The following is a 12601-nucleotide window of genomic DNA, read 5'->3' as shown; positions in this document are numbered from 1 at the left end:
TAATAATTATTATTAGTGAATAAAATAATTACAAATAAATATCAAATTAAAAAAAAATGATGAATCACAAGATATTTTTTTAATGACCTCAAAATTGTTTTCATTACAGTTTTTTTTTAGTAATAATTTTTAGATATTTAATAATTAATACTGAATATGAGTTTTCGTTGTCCTTCATGTAATGAGGTATGCGTAAGGTTTTTTTTTATTTATATGTTCTATTCAAGCATATGGTTGTACATATAATGTGTGAGTGAGTGCGGTTTAAAATAATTTGTTCCGTAAAAGATAGAAACTTATAAAAAAAATTTTAATTTTCAGTTAAATGTGCGAGTACGTGTGACACACGTAAATGATTATTGGCTTTTTATAAATTACCCAATATTAAATTCAATGTCAACAAAAAAAATATATGTATATATTTAGTAATGGAGTAAACATATGAGTACCTAATTACAAACATATTATTATACACTACCGTTATAGATAATTAGATAGTTTTACTTATACAAGTGCATAATTTTTTAATGTTTTATGTTCTGTACATAATGGTTACATTTAAATTATTACAAATTTTGAATTTATAATTTAAATATTTACTTAAACTATATAAGAATAAAATTTTATAAATTATGCAATTGTAAAATAAATTCTTTTAGTTATTTAAATTTATTGTGCAAAGAATATTTTTGCAATTGAGCACTATTATAACGAGAATATCAAAATCTGGGCCCTATTTTTTTTTTTGTAAATAAGATCTCTTATGAATGTATTTCTGTCAGCTGTGCTATAGAGTCAACTATTAACTAACCGATAACTACAGTTATTCCAATAATTAACTCTCTACAAAAAAGTTTGAGCCAAATATTATTCGTATTTTAGGCTTCGAATTCCCTTGTTTTTACATCGCTGCAATGATTATAAATTAAAATTTGAAAATTTGCATAAAATTTAAGAGTTTCATTTAGTTACTTGGAAAAATATTAGACATAAAACTAAATGAATTTTTTTTTGTAAGTGTAAAATAATTGAAAATCGCAGACATTTTTTGTTTATCTTAAAAATTGTAAAATTGCAACTTCAAGCTTCTGTACATGATAAGCGTTTTTTAAGTTTTGTGAAAAGATTCTACAACAATTTTGATCGCTTTTTAAAGATTTCTGTAATTTTGTATAAATTTTCACATTTTCGAAATGATTTTCTTAGCAATATTCTCATTTTCAATTAATACGATATCATTATCGTAAAATCAATTAAATTAATAATGTATATTCTTTAGAAAATAATGTAAGTACAAATTAAGAGCACACGGGGGTTAAGCATTCTTATTTGTAAAAGTACCTTAACAATTGAAATCATTTGAGAAATCAATTAAATAATTTGGTAATCTCCTACTTACAGTAGGAGACTCAGATTCCAATCAAATCGATCATTACAAATGTATTTTATAATTTCATATTTAAATTTTCAATTATCATTTATGAAACTAAAATAGTTTGAATTGTATGTTGCTTTAAGTGATTCTAAATTTTGTCATCTTATTAAATTGATTTTTTTGGGTGTCAATTTTTATTACTTCCTTTTAAAATAAATAAATTATATTAATTTATGAATCTATAGCAAACTATAACAAATAAATAAATAAATGAAAAAAAAAAAATGATTTTAAATCAAAACTAGTTTTTAATTTTTTTTTTTTGTTTTTGGATTTGTGATGAATTTTTTTAATAATTCAAGGTATTTGCCGTTCATTTTTGCACTCAAATATTTTGCTATTGTGACTTTGATTTTCAATGGTTTTATTTAAAATCTTAACTAAATTAGAAATAAATTATAAACTATGATAGTATGCGAAAAAAAAAATCTATAATTTCAATTATTTTTTCAGTCGCGCAAATTCTTTTTTTATAATCCTAAGAGTCACTATAATTATTTGGTCAGAACATTTTGTTCTAGTTTAATATTCTTCTCTCAAATTGTAGATTGAACTGGCAACAGTTGTTGTGGCTAATACAATTTCTAGATGATTGGAAGAATAAGTCAAAAATATGTCAATGTTGTTAGATTTTGCATTTTTCATAATATTCTTTATTCATCTATGGTGTACTAGATTCAAAGTCTAAAATTGAAAACTAGAAAATTTTTATACAGAATCTTGATTTTTTATTATACTACCATAATTTATACTTACCAGAATTGTCTGAGTGTAAATTTTTATTTAATTTTCAAATTAAATAAATATATTTGAATTTATTCGTGTAATTATTATTTAAAGAAAAGAATCTTACCTACAATATCATTATATATATAAAAATAAATGCTATTTTTAAAAAATTAATTTTTCAATAAAATTTTCATGAATAAATTTTAAAAGAGGGAATTTCTAACTTTAAAAAAAAAAAATACAAGGTATTTTATTTCTTTATTAACAGGTCTTTTAAGTCAACAACAAAAAAAAAATAAAATAAATGAAAAAAAATAAGGGGGTTAAGTTATTGTGACGTCAATTTTTGCTCATTTAAATTTGATGAATTTGTCAAATTATTATAGTACGAATTAAATACAGAGTTGTTATGAAATTTGAGTAAATATGATTGTGAAAATGTTTCTAAATTTTCTGTATAAATTATAAATTATTGAATTATTCTAACTTTATTTTTTGAATATTCTAGATTAATTTTGGATTAAATTGAATTGAAAATTAACTAGATTAAATTGGAGATGTTGTTGCTTATTAAATTAAAGTAGAAATCGGTATTAATTTAAGACGTCAAATTGCAAATTCAATTTAATCAAATATTCTCATGAAGAAAATCTATAGAAAAACAAGAATTGTATTGCGATATATAATGAATCTCATGACTAATACTGACTTCAAAATTTTAGTAACATTGTATTGCTGCACAACTCAGCCACCATATACAACACATAAGCTGAATTGTGTGTCTTAATATATTGTATCACCGTAATTTTGAAGTCAAGGTTATGCTCACATTTGTAAAATGACCAATATCTCGCACTATTTCTAGCATTGATCAATAAATTAAGAAAAGAAAAACACCTTAATTACTAATTAATATATACAATTACTATATTTTGAATAATTTGACATACATATCTTTTTTAAATGACCCTGTATACCGAAAAAAAATATAATTTAAAACAATGACCTTTACAAGGATATTTAAAAATTAAATAAATTAAATCTAGTTTTATGAGAGTATAAGATTTTATATAATTAAATAACATAAATAAATTTTAAAGACGCTTCTTTAATTTTTTTCTATTTTTGAGAAAAATAACAAGTTTTATGGGACATTTTTTCTTTGTTTCGTTCACATGAGAGCATATAAGATTAAAAGAATTCATCTATTCATTATTAAGGTTAATTAAAGTGTTAAAATTTTTATTGTTAGAAAAAAGAAAATAATAGTAATTTTACGGATAAAATAATAAAATAAAAAATCTTTTATATATTGGATATATTATGAGTTGGTTGACAATAATGAGCAATTAAAGAAGTAGTTTTTGTGAATCTTTTGAGTGTTTAATAAAATTTAAGAGCAAATTATGAGCTTTTTTAATTTTATTTTACGTACTTAGGTACGTAACCTACGGTCACAAATTGTATTAGCTATGAATTTTGTCCTTACCTTCCTCAAAGTTTATAAGTGGTTTCGAAAATTGCAGTTCAAAAATTGAAATGGAAAAGTAAAAGTTTTTAAAATTTTAAATTTTAAATCAAATATTTTAATAAATTATTTAATTTATTTTAATAAAATTGTAAATTTAATAAATTTTAAATAAAATCTTCCAGTTTAAGCTATTTTAGCTAAAAAAATTTGAAATTGTGTCGTCGTATATAAAGAAAATGATTTTTGAAATTGGTTGTAGACTAGAAAAACTTATGCTGGAATAACTCTATATATATGTATAATAAAGCCATACTGTTCTCTATAATATTGTATTCGAATTTTATTTTCGCTCTATATTGTCATTTAAAAAAAAAAAATAAGCACATCATTATTGGATTGAGTTTTGTAATCATAAATTCAGACACCCTACAATTCATTTAAGGAAGCATTATTGCTCATATATTTTGTTCTCATACTTTGCATATTATTAGTATTCATTATTCTGTTACATAACAAGACTGAAATTAGATTTCGGATATAAGTACGGTAGAACAATTAAAAAACAATTCTTAGATGAGTGTAGAAAAGGAAAAGGCTATTCCAGATTCGAATATTCAAACCATAAATAGAATATTCATAAATTCAAATTTCTACATAAGTTCAATTCAACGATTTCTGTATAATTCTTGTGTAAACAGACAGACGATCAAAAATATACGCAGCAAGTACATTATTTAAAAATGAATTTTTAAAATTCAATATAATAAAAATATTCGCAAATTTTCATCAATTTTTACTTTTATTAATTATTTTTTGATAATTTTCTTTTTCTACTTGCACTCTTAGTCAATTTGAAAAAAAATTTCGAATAAAAAATCATAATTTTCGGCAAATAAATAAAAAAATTAAAATAAAAAAGAATAAAACAGATAAATTACCATTATTAAATGATTGACAGCTGAATCAAAATAAAAAATTTATTTAAGAAATAAAATTGAAAAATAAAAAAAAAAATTTAAAAATTCAAAAACCCGATGAATTTCCTCCAAATTTAGAACAATTTCACTTTTTGACTAAAAATATTTTTTTCGCTTTTGTTTCTCTTCTTACCTTTTGTTTTGATTTATAACAAGCTTTTTGTGTTAAAATTAAAATTATTTATTTTTTTTTTGTGGTTTTTTAACTTAAAAAATTTCTTCTTCTTTTAATAGACCAACCATAAGCAAGCAATGACAGCCAGCATTTTTATTCTTTCCATTGTGAATAGCTTTTTTTTTTTACTTTTTTTATACAATCGATTTTTTAACAATTTTTTTTTCATTTTCTAAAGTTCCACTTAAAATTTTTTTCTTTTAAATAATGTCTTAATACCTGATTTAAATTATAAATTTTTTTTTTTCTCTTTTTAGTGATTACTTTTTATTTAACTGGGCAAAGGTCTATTAAAAATGTTTATGAATTTTAGGAAAATGTATTAAGGAATTCATTACAAGTTTGTATAGTTTAAAATTAAATTTCAGGATTAGAAATTGGAAGCAATCAAGTTTATCCCAAAAGTGTGTGGGGTTAGAGAGAGTATTCAAGAGGTTGGAGAGAGAACTTCAAGTTGTATTCGATTAGATTGCAGTAGTAGTTCAGTTAGTAAAAACCTGTAGGTATATATGAGTTAAATCGAAATTAGACAATTAATGCCAATTTCTAAATAAAGATGAGCTTCTATTTCTTTTTGTTTCAAGTAAAATTTTATTAATAAAATTTGAATTTCTGATACGTAATAAGCGTAAGTTCTTTCAATAATTTCAGAATTGAAACAACATTTCGGACACTTTGATGTATTGCGATTTGTGCAGAAATAAGAAATTTTGTGCAGAAATCCATATTAGAGAAGTTATTGTCACCGTAAAGACCAAAACCCAAAGTTCAATTTTTGAACTGAACAACATTTCGGACACTTTAATGTATTGCCATTTGTGCAGAAATAGAAATTTTGTACAGAAATCCATATTAGAGAAGTTATCGTCACCGTAAAGATCAAAACCCAAAGTTCAATTTTCTTTTGAGCTCCGTCTAATTTATGGCCAAGAATATTATTGGACAATTGAAACAAGTTTATTATTTAACATGCACTTATAACGTTTTTTATATCTGTGGTGTTCTGAGAGGTTCTTATAGTTAACAGTGAATATCTTTTTTAAAATATAAATAATATAATGTACCTACCTTTTGTTTTTTTTTTAAATAATTTTAACTAATTTATATTTTTAACAACTTAAATTAAAAATAAAAACAAAAAAGTTTTTTTTTTTTTTTTAACAGGTCAGATTTAGTACTGTTAAAAATGATGATAATTGTGATGTTGATGATAATGATAATAATAATATGATATTGATGCATAATTAAATGGAGGATTGTTGTTAAGATTTTGGTATTTAATAAAATAAAATCCGAAAAAGACCAAAAAAAAAAAAAAATCATAATGTAAACTAGCTTAAAAATGACTGATTACTGCAAAAACGAAAAGTATATAAAAAAATGTCGAAGTAGTAGATGAAGAGGAAGAAGAAGAAAAAAAATTTTATAAATGTAAAATTTCAAAAACTTGTTAACGAGGTCCATGAAAGGTCAATTTTTCCTATGCGCTTTTTTCTTTCAACATAAAAAAATTTTTTTTACTTTTGGTATGCTATAAAATTGTATTTTGTTTTTTTTTTTTTTGACGAACTATCAAACTAATTCTATGTGATAAGTGAAAGAAGTAAAAGCTTAAAAAAATTCAGAATCTAGTTGACTAAAAACTAAAGCATACGATAAAAAAATTTATGTGTATACCATAAAAATGTTAAAGTTTTGAATGACAAGTAAAATTATGATAGCTGTACAATAGCAATTTAAATATAAGTAAGTATCGCTAGTATGAATGTATGTATGATGATATTTTGACAATGGATAGAGTGTCTAATCATTTGAGTTTTTGAGAAATGTGAAAAAATGTCAAAAACAACATTCGAAATTGTATGAGCAGAACTGAATTTAATTGACATAGATCGGAGCACAATTTACAAAATAATCTAAATGATCTTACTTCGAAATATATTGGAATAAAATTCGATGTAAATAGTTAGGGAAATTTGGAAGTTTATAGTGCATAATATTACCAATCACATGTCACTGTTAGTGTTACACAATGTAATGACACATGTGATGAAATATGAGTTATGAATACACAGATTTAAAAGGGTAATTGAATTGTTCGTTTCGTGATCAAGACAATTGAATAGTTTTATTAAAAAAAGCAAATGGAATTTTAAAGGGTTGAAATAACAAGCACATAACTTGAATGAAACTTGAATGAATGAGTTTGTTCTGCTTTTCGTTTATATTTCGTGATGATATTTCATAACTGTACAAAATTTTGTATTTTTCGTCCTATACATAAATCAAACTAAATTTTTTGTCACGTTGCTGACGGGTGCTTTTTTCAGCTCATCATCGAACAACAACATTTAGCGAAAAAACCTGTTAGTTCGTCACCGACAAGCAATTGCTATAGTTAATTTGAGTGTCTACAAACTGAAATTCACGGAATCTTTGGAAAATTTTAAATTTATACTGAAATATTTCAAAATTTCCCTTCTATAATCCTTTAAATTTCACTAAACTTAGACAGCTTGTATATTTATTTGTTTTACAAAACATAACTAGCTTTTTATATTTTACCTCTAAATTTATAACGTGTGGTGTACGGTGTTTTATGTTGTTATGCTCATACATACATACACAATATGTATGGATACAATGGCCAGACATGAAAACATTTTTATGAATGGAGGATTCTTTATTATTATTGTTTTTTTTTTTGTTTTTGATTACTTTTTATTTTATTTTAAAACTTGTCTGATGAAAGATAATTATTAGAAAGTAAAAATCTTCAATTTTATTAAATTAATACGATTTAATTTTCATTGTTTTTTTTTTCTCTAAATGATACAGCTAGTATGTACGTATGGTGAATTTGTGAATATTTTGTATGTATGTTTGTCCAATATGTAGAAAATTGGTAAATTAGTGGATTGGTTAAGGAAAAGAAAAATATTATAAAAGTATTTATAATATTGGGAATAGGGTATAAAATCCATATATATATACAAACAAATGAATATTCACAATAGTACACAATAATAAGCTTGGTTAATTTTCGGAATATAGGTCAAATTTTCGAATTGTTTCTAATATTATTAAAACTGCGATGATGTTAATTGAGGTAAAACAAGGAAATAATTTTGGTTTTCTGTGGTTTAATGTTTTTTTTTAATATTAAGTTGACGATTTACAAACAATGGTAATGAAATGAACAATTAAATAGTAAATTTTTATTATACTAGCAGCTACCAACATGAAAATATAACTAAATATATTTATAATTTTTTCTATACATAACTCCGACTACATACATTTATATTGTTATTCGGGCTAATGATAATAAGGTTTTTTTATGAGTCTTAAATATAATAAGAAAACAAAAACTGAATTTTGATTAAATGAGATGAAATTTTTTCCTAATTATTTTCATTTTAATTAATGATTATTGTTAACTTTCTTTAAATTTTAAAAATTATTTCATTTATTTAATAATATTTTTAATAATGTAAGTATAACTATTTGTATGATATTATTAATTTAACCTCAATTTAATTTTTAGGTTAATTTTTGACCTATTGAAAATAATTTCAAGGAAATTAAGAATTCGTATGATTCGGTATAAATTATGCTCTCATATAGTATATTAATGAGAGGCTGGAATTTAACAATATGTATTGCGAATAACGGTTGAATTTATCACATGAAAATAGATGTAGCCATTTATAAGGTCTTAACATGTGGTAAAAATTGATTTATTTTCAAATACAAATATCATTTATGAAGAATTTTACTTCAGTTTTTGATGTATAGTTGAACCTGGACCAAAAGAAATCCCAATAGACTAAGTTTATAAAAATTTTAAAGTCTATTAGCAAAAATTGATTTATTTTCAAATACAAATATCATTTATGAAGAATTTTACTTCAGTTTTTGATGTATAGTTGAACCTGGACCAAAAGGAATCCCAATAGACTAAGTTTATAAAAATTTTAAAGTTGCTACATTAATTTTTAATTATTGTATTTTGTAAGTTTTAAAATAGAAAGAATGCGGCAAGTTAAAAGGTGCTTGTGGGAAATTATGACCACAAGCGATTTAGGAAATTTATGGTAATGGGTAAGAATCAGCTGAGAATTCTTACCACGGTTTTGTCGAATAACTGTAAATTTAGAAGGTACCTCGGTAATCGGATCTAGAAAGTGAAAAAACTTGCAGTTTCTTTGTGGAAGATAATTAGGCTTCAGCACACCTTCTAGAAGAATGTGTAGCCACATGTTTTCGGTGCATTGTTACTTCGGTTGTACAAGTCCATAATCTACAAAAAAATATCAAAATGGAAAAATTCTGTTAACCATATTATGTACTAACTATATACGATTTACGACGTTTGAAATTAATATTATGTAACTATGTATATATACTTATAAAATTGTCAAAATGAAAAGTTAAAAAAAATTCAACCTTAAACAAAAATCAAGTTAACCTTTAAAATTTTTTAAGGTTAGAATTTGTTAGAAAACAAATAATTATTAATTAAAATTATTATTTTTCATTTTTTCAATTCAATTTGAATTTGAATGAAATACAAGTTATTAACTTATTTTTCAATATTCTAATTATATTTTAAGTATTGTTAAAATGATTATTAAAATTTGAATGAAACAACAAAATATCATTATTCTTTATAATAAATGAGAATTCAATTTAATTTACTTAAATTTAAATTAATAATTAATTGAATATTAAAACTCATGCCATACATAGATACAATTAGAAAATTTTTGTTAAATAATCACATTTATTCATTTTTTTTTTTCAATTTATATACATATGTAAATATTTGTGTGTGATTTAAAATTAAAAATCACCCATATTTTGTTCAAAATAAAGAATAGCTCTTAAATTTACAATAGAATTACAATAAAAATTAATATTGGCATTATAAAAAAAAATTACAGAGTTAAATATCTTCCGAAAATTAATAAGGCCGTCTTCTAAAACGTAGATCTGATGTCAATTTAAAATTGTAAATAAGTCAAGTTAGTCAGATTTGCAAGGCAAGTTGAATAATTTTTTTTTTTAATTTTTTACCCGAAATCTTATTTGAATTCCACGATAATATACAGAATTATATTGTATTCTAAGCTCCCAACTGCAATTAGATTTCTCCTGCTGACTAGATAGCTTTAATTTTTGTATGAAAATCAGAGATTTAACAATATCCTATATTTTGTGTTTCTAAACTCCTATTGAACTTTCAAGTATAATGGTATTCTATTCAAAATAGTTTTAATTATAGTTCGTAATATTCGTTTGGGGAGTTTTCATAGAAATAGAATTTTAAATACCCCTTAAACGGAATGCAAGCGTTATAATTATTTTAATATGCATACAAATGTATTTAAATTAAATTTTAATAATACGATAATATGAAAATTTGAATAAAAGAAAAGAAAAATAATTTATTATTATAATTATTTCTTTTTTTTTGACATTCTAATTTCTAAAATTTAAAAACGAAAAAAAAAATAATTATTGTGAATGAAGTGGTTAATGAAAATGTAATTGAAAGCAATTTTTTCATATATACGTACAGGTAAATCATGTACAAATCATTAGTAAATTATATATGTATGTATATACGTTATTTAAAATAAAAAACGTGCGCTGTAATATATATGTATGTACGTAAGTTGAAATATAAAATATATTTGAAGGCAGAAGTATATAAAATGTTATAATAGTTAAAAAAAAAATAGAGAAATAAAAAACACGAGCCAGTCACTTTTGCTTTAATATGAAAGTACAATTTCTTTTTCAATTAGAACAAGCTTTTTTTTATATATATATACATATAAAAAATCTTCGTGTGTACATACGCGAGTATATTAAAAAAAAAAAACATTTCTATGAAAATTTTTATTACAGTGTCTCAATCTATTCGAATGAAATAGGGAAAAAAAATTCCTTTTGATGAAATTTTAATATTATTTTCAATCAATTAAGTGCTTAATTGACCCAAATTTTGTATTTAACCAATATTCTTTTTCTTATTTTCAATTCATTTAATTTTAGTTTTTTTTTTTTTTTTTTTTTTTGTAAGGAAAAAGAAACCACACATAAAATTAGAAAATAAATCATTTTTTTTTTCCTATTTTAAAATAAGAAAAAAATGTCTGAATTTTGTATGTCTTTAATAAAGATATAAGTGAGTTTTAATTATTTTTTTTTGAGTGTACGTGCCATGTGCTATCCTAATTTTTAAATATACAAAAACTACTTTTAAATGCTAAAATTTTCATATTAACCTAAGTGAGTCTAGTTTAGTTTAATAATGTGGAAATAATTAATTTTATAAGTCTTATTACACATAATATTCTTGTACAGTAAAACTTCAATATAATGGCCACCTAAACCCAAATTGGTATACATACACACTTTGTTTTTTTTTATAAAAAAAGAAGTTCACTGAATATAAAATTGAATTAAAATTGAAAATTTGCAAATTTACTGAATGCAGAATGAAGATCATGGATGGTTCGGTGTGAAAAGCCTCAATTTGATTCTTTTTCATAAGAAGAACATAAAATTATTTTTTGTTATCTCTTGTTAATTTCCGATAGGAGCATAGGGCATTAAAAAATCCTCTGGATTGCACTCTGTTTTAAAGGTTAAGTTCTTTATTTCTGATAAGCATTTTTCATTTGATTCGGTCTGCTTGAATATGTTTCGTCGCCCCACGTTACGGTATCTACCCATTTTAGTTTTTTCCTGTGGGTTCAAATCTAATAGCTGCCTAGTTATCTTATAATTCAATCTTCGTAACATGTATTGCAACCCTTTTTACTTTCTTTCTTTTATAGCCATATTTATATTCTTCTTGTCCGTGATCACCTATATTTTATTGTTTGTTATCGTTTTGAGCCAGAATATTCCACATAATATTTTTGAACATCTTTTGATATGTGGATGTGGCTTATTGAGATATATGCTGTATCTGCCAGCCATGTTTCACAGTCGTTCAGTTCTACGGATTTTACACAGGAATTGATAATTTTGATCTTAGTTCTCTTTGCAAAATGAGACAATTTACATATGGGTGGCTAGCCGAAACCTATCCTTGCTTTCGACAATCTTTGGTCTATGTCTTGTGTTATTCTTACGTTACCCGCGACGATGCTGATCAGATAGTTGAATTAGGACACGTTTTCAATTTGGCTGTCGCCTAGTCAAAACGTATGATTCATTAGTGTTCAGTCTTGATGGTGTTGTTCTTGACGTGGATTCCCGGAACTTCTCTTTCTAGAATTTTTATTTTGGTCTGCATATCCCCATATGTATGAAATAAGAAACAGATATCGCCTGCATCTCTTGAAGATCATCTAGTCTGCTGGACAATTCCCATGTAATACCACATTTGATGCGTGCGATACGCTCATTATCTTTTTTCATTACCTCATCCAGAACCACTATAAAGAAGAGCGGTGATACAAGGTAGGCCTGCCTGACATCCGAAGTTATTTGAGCGGGTGTGTTCTGTTAATAGGGAATATAATTAAAAAAATTATGAAACTATTAAAAGTATTATGGGAAATAAAATAATAAACTTGAGTTACCATTGTAATGTTTAATACTAAATTGAAAATATTTCCTTATCTTGACATTTATATATATATTCTATACATATTTATAGGTAAACTTAAATGACTTTCATATTTTATTAACTTTCACATGTTGCACATATAAGTAGGTATATTAGTTATTCACAATATTAATGCCATACTTAGTAAAGAAAAATTTTGGATTTTCCATTTTTCTATAGATTT

The sequence above is a fragment of the Condylostylus longicornis genome, unplaced genomic scaffold, assembly GCF_029603195.1.
Source record: "Condylostylus longicornis isolate FDR11 unplaced genomic scaffold, ASM2960319v2 ptg000074l, whole genome shotgun sequence".
Classification (NCBI taxonomy): domain Eukaryota; kingdom Metazoa; phylum Arthropoda; class Insecta; order Diptera; family Dolichopodidae; genus Condylostylus; species Condylostylus longicornis.
This window is presented reverse-complemented; position numbering follows the sequence as displayed.